Source organism: Montipora capricornis, chromosome 14 (genome assembly GCF_036669925.1).
Source record: "Montipora capricornis isolate CH-2021 chromosome 14, ASM3666992v2, whole genome shotgun sequence".
NCBI classification, from domain to species: domain Eukaryota; kingdom Metazoa; phylum Cnidaria; class Anthozoa; order Scleractinia; family Acroporidae; genus Montipora; species Montipora capricornis.
The window spans coordinates 40,041,169-40,048,731 of NC_090896.1; the positions used below are offsets into that span (position 1 = coordinate 40,041,169).

General features: G+C 37.5%; 1 protein-coding gene across 4 annotated transcripts in view; it reads left to right on the forward strand.

Annotated features, from left to right (window-relative positions):
* Nucleotides 1-7,563, forward strand: part of LOC138032774 (uncharacterized) — a 259,215-nt gene that overhangs the window by 76,979 nt on the left and 174,673 nt on the right. The window lies entirely within an intron of this gene.

The window sequence follows — 7,563 nt, forward strand, 5'->3', positions numbered from 1 at the left end:
AGTTTCCAAACCGCGCGCTTTGAACAAAGATGGCGTTCGAAGCGATGAATTTCAACTCGTGCTTTTTCCATCGTTCGTTTTATACCTTTATACCTCTTAAACCTCAAATTGCGGGATTTTTTTCTTTATTCACGCTTTTTGTAAGCAGCCATTTTAGTTTGCTGGGGGAAGCAACGCTCTTTTAGAGTAAGCTCAATATTACAAGTTCACAGCTTTTATTTCTCCATGTACATGTAATTGGACGTATGACAGCAAATGCGCCAAGTGTGAAAAACCCGATCAAAGTCCTTCGTTGGGAAGAGAGTGCTATCTGCAGAAAATGTTACAACGAGGTTAAGCGAAATCCTCGATCTCGAAGGCTTCGATTCAATCTAAGTAGAATTCGAATGCTCGTACAGCGAATCAATGGAAGTTAGGAGCTCGAGGTATGTGTTGAGTCATCGTTTAGCATTATCAGATGTTTTCAATTCTCTTAAAGAACATCTGTTTTCAATTTTATCGCGACAGATATGTCAGGCGGAATTCCGTCTAACTGTGAGACGAAAGGTGAATTCTTGCTTCGTTCACTGCGTTTGACTTCCATATGAAAACACTCTTAATTAAGACATGTACATACTAACTTTAAAATGTAACGTTCTTTCATTCAATGAAACCGAAATAATATTCATAATTACATAGTAAGAAGGGTACACTTGATTTTAAAAAAACTGCTAAAAGGGATCAATTAGTAGATAAGAACTTATTCGTCGTCGTCGTCGTCGTCGTCGTCGCAGCCACTCGCAAGCGAGTATTGCGGCCAAAAGGATTACCAGAGCAGAGACTCAACAAGCCCCATCTACAGGGTCTCAAGGCGCCGTTGGGCAGTAGCCTTTCTCTGCTCACGGCGCACAGCTTCCTCAGTGAGTCGGGTGTTTTTAAAGTGTAGAACACCTTTCCGAGTTGTACTTTTCCAGACCTGTCTGTCTGCTGCTAGTTGTTCCCACTCGTTCATATTAATTCCACATTTCAACAAGGAGTGCTTTAGCAAGTCCTTGTGCCCTTTCTTTGGAGCACCGACTGATCTAGTACCATGGGAGAGCTGTGAATAGTATATTTGCTTTGGTAGACGACAGTCTGGCATTCTACAGATGTGACCAGCCCATCTAAGTCGATGACGAAGAGCGACTGACTTTAGACTTTGAGAAGATGTTCTCTCAAATACGGCAGTGTTTGTTACTCTGTTCTGCCACTTAATGTGCGGGATTCGTCTCAAACATTGCTGGTGGTATGTTTCCAGTTGTTTGATATGCTTCCGATAGGTAACCCATGTCTCACAACCATAGAGAAGTGTGGGTATGATGCTGGCATTGTAAACCTTAATCTTTGTGTTAATCTTCGTGATAATGTTTTCAAAAAATCTATACATTAGTAAAAGTAGAGAATGATGCGGTGGTTACCGCTATAGGGGTTTCAGGTTCTACTGGAATGAACTTTTGTGAATTGGTTCTAATTGCGGAGGTAAAATTTGCGCGTGACCCTCTTTTGATTTAATTTATGCAAATTTTAAAATGTGCATTTTAATATGTGATGTCTGGAAATATATAAACTAGGGCAGAGGGCTTGTTTTCTGTGTAATTTTTTAAATTAAGAATGGCAGTGTCATTTCAAATTCAAGGCGAAGCAGATTCTTGTTGATATGACACTGACAGGATATTAAATAACTACTTGCAGTATTTGATGTTAACATTCCATGCTCATTCGTATTCACTGCAGAGAATATAATGTAAATTTATCTTAATCTGGAGGAAATGCTCTGAATGTACAGCCGCTGATCTTAAAAACTTTTGGCACATCAATTATTCAGGATTTAAAGTAAATACATCTGCATTCAGTAATATTACTGTAAAGTTAGTGAACCAGTATTTAACAAATATATATATTTTAATTTCTTCATTTAGCTATCATATCAATAATGTCCCCATATTGAAACTTGGTTTCAACAACGTCAATGAATTAATTGGTATACATTGATTTTGCATGATGGAACATTACGCACCATTGTTTGTTCATTACATTTATATTTTACTTTATTCTTGGTGTAGGGCATTCGCAACTTGTAGTATAAACTGCAAAAAACATGGAAATATCAAAGAGAAAGTATAACACAATACGGCTGTTTAGAGAGGACAAAATATTAAATTGACCTTTTTTGGTGTCATTCCTTGCACATAAAAAGTCACATGAACTGTAAAACTTGATTGTGCACAAAAAGATGAAATAAATACATGTATTGTATTCATATTATTTATTAAGAACTTCTTTATCTTTCTAACATCATTGAGCAAATGCACACTAAAGAAATAAATAGTCGTAGCTGGATAAATGACACAGTTTGTAAAATCATAATTTTTAATCAAGTAAGAAAGTTATAACTTGAAAATTGGAGAACAGAGTTGTCAGTGATAAATGAAATGAGTGTATATTTGAATTGTGGCTTTTAGACAAAAGAGAGAAGTGATCTTCACACTTATCTGGACAATTAAGCAAATTATTGTTGTTTACAGACACCTAAAAAATTCAAGTGGTTCAATGAGATCTACCACTTGAGATACTGAGTAGCAACATTGGGAGGATTAATATTATTACTGAAAAGTGGAAACCAGTGTTATTATGTCAGTAGTTTAACCATGTATTATCTTGACTGTCAATAATTATTTTAGAGCTTCAAGTTAAAGTATTTCGTATTTATTGAAAGCTGAAGTGTTAATGATATTAACTATATGCTTAACTTAGGTGTAGAAAATTATCAGTTGGAAAATTGCAACTGAATGGATATCCTTCTCGATAGATTGAGTACTATTTGAAGTCAATAATTAACAATTATTCTCCAAAGGTGAATATTGGTAAATAATTGTTCTAGTATAATCACATATTAAGTCATTATTTGAAAAATATGCAAAGTTAAAATGGGGCAAGTACTTCAATGACACTGGAAAGGCAGGTGGATGCATTCCAATAGATCAGAGGGTTGGGCACGAGGTTCGAGATATTAAAGACCATGCACTTTGCAGGGCTTCAGAAGAATCTAAATGAAACAAGTGCACTGAGATATTGTCATTCACAATCAAAGGGACAAACTATTTTAACAAATATTGGGACACAGCACAATGAGCTCTGCTGATGATGTTGAAATCATGTTCAGGGAATTGTCCCAGCGAGATGTGTTTAGTAAAATTCCAACACGATGTCACTCTACATTTCCTAACCACCCTCAAAACCTCTTGGAGTGTCTTGTCATGGGAGAATTGAAGAGGTGAATGACAAAATTGGTCAAAAAAATTTCCAATGGTCAATATTTGTATGGTGGGCCAGAAATTGATACTGATCAATCTGGTTCTGACGTTGAAAGGAAGGTCTTTGAGGGTAGGTAGTGATATTAAATGGACATACTCACTTGAAAGACTTTGTGCTCACGTTCGTCTCAAATGGCTCTACCATTGAAGATTAATGCAACATCCTGATTGGTTGGATGTGCCATCAGGCTTTCACAAATTCCTTAGATGTTCCCACTGTGGGAAACTAGCCTCAGTGCACAAGGTCTTTCGGGTGAACATGACCCTTTACCAGTGTGAAAAACAGGGTTTCAACATCCTGATTTTGCACCAGGTCATATAAACAAAGCCTCGTGCTTTTTTTTTTTTTTTTTTTCAATGTTTCACAACTACTACACTTACATCTAACCAAGATACACTTTTGGATTATGAAGGTTGAGTTTTATCAACAGACTAGACAATTTCACTGTTGGACTTTTTAACTTTTAGACCAGGATGTCAGGGTTTGCTTCCATTTCCACAATGTCAATGATACATTGTATTCTGAGCCAAAATAGGGTCTAAAACATCTCTTTTCTGGAGAACAACTTTTGTGGTGAAAACAGTCTCTCAGTTCTCCACAATTTGTTTTACAATGTTATAAAAGAATCCAGTAACATGGTCAGGAGGAAGAAGAGAGGTAGTATTCAACAGCAATGCTCTCAGTTGTAGCAGTTGCTTTTCAATGCACTTTCTCTGGTCTCCACTGAGAACTGGCTTCTCAGTTTCTGGTGGTTGGTCTGTCATTTGCTTGTTATCAACCTCTACTGAATCCATGGCTTGAATGAGAAGGCACTCTTCACAGTTACATACATATGCTCATACTTTCAATTTCCTGCTTTGCATCTGTTTCGCCATCAAAATAGCGCAAAAATAAAAGCCAATGACATTCTCAATTCTTTCAGACATACCACTTCATTTTCAGAAGATCACAGATTTCAGATTGGTACTTTGTTGTCTTCCTGTTAAACTTGGAAGAACAGATCCCAAACTCTTTGTTTGAGTAATATTATTTGGCTTACTGCTTGCCTCCGACACCTGCCAGATTCCTGAGCATAATTCAAAAGGCTGCAAGGAGATCTAATGACTTGGGAGACATCAGGGCAGTTTATGTCCATCCCAAAAGCTACTGTGGCAGTGACCACTCTCAGTCTACTCTGAGGACTGCAAAACTGACTGATGTATTTTTTGGAGGTATCATCAGTAATGTAAACATGTTGACTACATCCCTAAGAACGCGTTTTAGAAGGAAAAATGCTTTTAAGTAGCATTTTTGAAGGTTTTAGTAGAAGGAAAATCACATTGAACATCCTCATTCATTAATATTCACGAACAAATTTTGACAAAACAAAAAATCCTGACAATCAACGTGTGGATAATTTATGTTTGACTGTGCATGTATAAATTAGGAACAGTTACGTTATCAACAACAACAAAAAGTCCAGGTCGTGATTCAATTTCGTTTAATTTTTTTCTAATTGTTTTATATAATAGACCAATTTCGATATATTAAAATTCAGTCCAAAACAAAAAGCATCACCTCGAGGCTCTGGGGAATAAACTCATACAAATCCTTATATTTATTCCCCAGAGCCTCGAGATGATGCCTTTTGTTTCGGACTGAATTTTAATATATTGAAATTGGTCTATTACATAGGGTATCCAAACTAAACTCCTAAGACAATATGGAATCACAATTTTCAATAATTACTGTGCACCTCAAATATCAATACACTGGATCAGTGCGGTCATCATATAACTAGAAATTATAGATCGAGAGAACTAATGATCAATAAACAAGAGTTCCAGCCGGAGATTTATTAGTCATTGCTGAGCGATTCACATCCACAACCAACAGTTTTATACTTACAACTGTAACACACAGTGGGCCTCGTTAACAGCCATGCGTACGATCTTTCTTTGCAATTTCAGCAGCTGTTCTCGCACGGATTCTTCATAAAGACTCGAGAGAGAGCATATCAAAATTTGGTATTTTTCTGCGCCAAAATCATTACATGTTCAGTTGGGAATTCACCATGAAGTTTCAGGCGCGAAATTCCACTCTTTCGTGTGTCATAAATCTGATCTTCCATAAGTGCTTTTAAGGGACACACGATTAGAAGGACTGATTTAGAACTAGCATCGGACTCGGATCGAAGAAAATCACAAACATAAGGAACTTCAACGTAACAAACAGACTTGCCAACTCCCGTTGCTTGTTTAACAAAAACATCATTACCGATAACGACTGCATGGATAGCTTGCAGTTTTTCCGCCTTGGGCACAAAGTTAAACTGACATTTCTCAAATGCATCATAAATTTCCTTTCACATTATCCGCCATGCATGGTTTCAGTATAAAATTACTCCAAATAAACTATGCCCAAATTAGGAATATCTTTCCAAATATGGTTTTCCCCCGGTTTTGGGGGGCGGGGGGGGGGGGGGGGGGGGGGGAGGGCGTCGTTCCGAGCATGCGCTTGAAAGTAATACAGGACTCTCTCTTTTCCCGCCTGGGTTCCAGGCACATTTTCAGGGCGGGGTAAGATGGAGTCCCGGAACAGGACTAACCCAAATATGGACAAAACTGAATTCGAAGCTGAATGCGCGGGAACCTGCACGACCTGTAATACGTCACATCCATGTAAGGAAATTCTTATACTATAAATCAAAAGAAAGAAAAAAAAAAAAACAGCTCTGAACCAGAGGGGTCGTAAACCTCTGCTAAGACTAAATAAATGTTCTCTATTAAAAGTATACGACTTCAAAGTCCCTCTAAATAGTGTCATTCAAGCTCAAACAGCCCTACAACGGGCAAAGTTTCACAATTGCAGGTCTCCGCCGCACAGTTTTCCCTGTTAAGTCGTTACTTCCACCAACAAAATTAGTGCGGTTGTCTTATACAATATCTCTTCAGCTGGCAGACCATGTCGGGACACCATTCGGAAAAATCCAGTTTGAAATGAGTCGTTTGCCCATTCCAGGCTAATTTGCCTCTTCAATATGGACAGCTCGTGTTACAAAGGTATCTTCTCTGGGGGAATAGGCAAAGGATTCTCAGTTTGTTGGTAATGAAAGGGTCACCAAAGGACAGAAAAAAATAGGTGTTCTATCCCCAGACACTTTCAATCGAGTTACGGCTGACACCAAATAAACCATACGTTTTACTTATTGAATAGATCACTTTCATAAATGGTGACCATTCTTTTGTATTTATGTTAATTAGACCTACTGCCTTCATTTTGAAACAAATATTCTTTTGAAAATTTTTCGTCGTAGCGAGGCTAGAAAGGCTTAGTAGCATTAAAACAAAAGATTTTTTTTTTCTGGCCGCCGTTATGAAAATGGTCTATTCAATATCTTTTATTCCTTCCATGAAGCATTGCTGTATGTGGTGACATTTAGGAGAACATGCAAGTAATTAGGTGTACTCTTCTTTCAATAAGCGCCACGAAGTGTCCCCTTGCTCATTTCCCCAACTTCAACATCACTACAGAAAATTGACGTCACAAAGTGTCCACCCAAATGCTGCATTGACCCTGACCTAACAAAGACGCTTATCTTTACTCTAACCTTGTTGTTAGAAATAGGCTGGAAATGCATAGCAACGAGTTTCAACAATTTGGAGGATAAGTTCTAGTCACAAAATTAATTTTACAGCACTGTTTTCATGTAAATGCCTAGCAAGATGCATCTATTAATGCGACGTAATAAATCAATATGGGAACAAAATAGCTGTTTAAAAACACCCTACACCTTAAAATAAACTTGGTGAAACTTGGAAAGTGATAAGTGGGCTAAGATAAAACTTTTTGCAAAGTTGAAATATATATATTTGGAGCGGATTCAGAGCCACCTTAAAATTATCAAATTGTGAAGGAGGCTATGAACCCGCGCCAAATAATTTTTGAAGCGGGAGATCTATGATCTTTGCAGTCTTTTTTTTTATTTTTTCTTTTTCAGGCTTCACTACGCAATTGCTAAAATTGCGTTCATATAACTGCGAGGATCATAGCTTCACTTGATTTCATATCCGTAGTTCAATATATGATTCATTTCAAGTATCATTTGAGAACTTGCTCGTACACTTCGTGATTTATGGTCATTCGTGATATTTTGAAAGTTCTCAAATTTCACTCGCCTATGGCTCGTGCAACTTTGAGAACTGTCAAAATACCACTTGACGTTCTCGTAAATCACGCAGTGCACTCGCT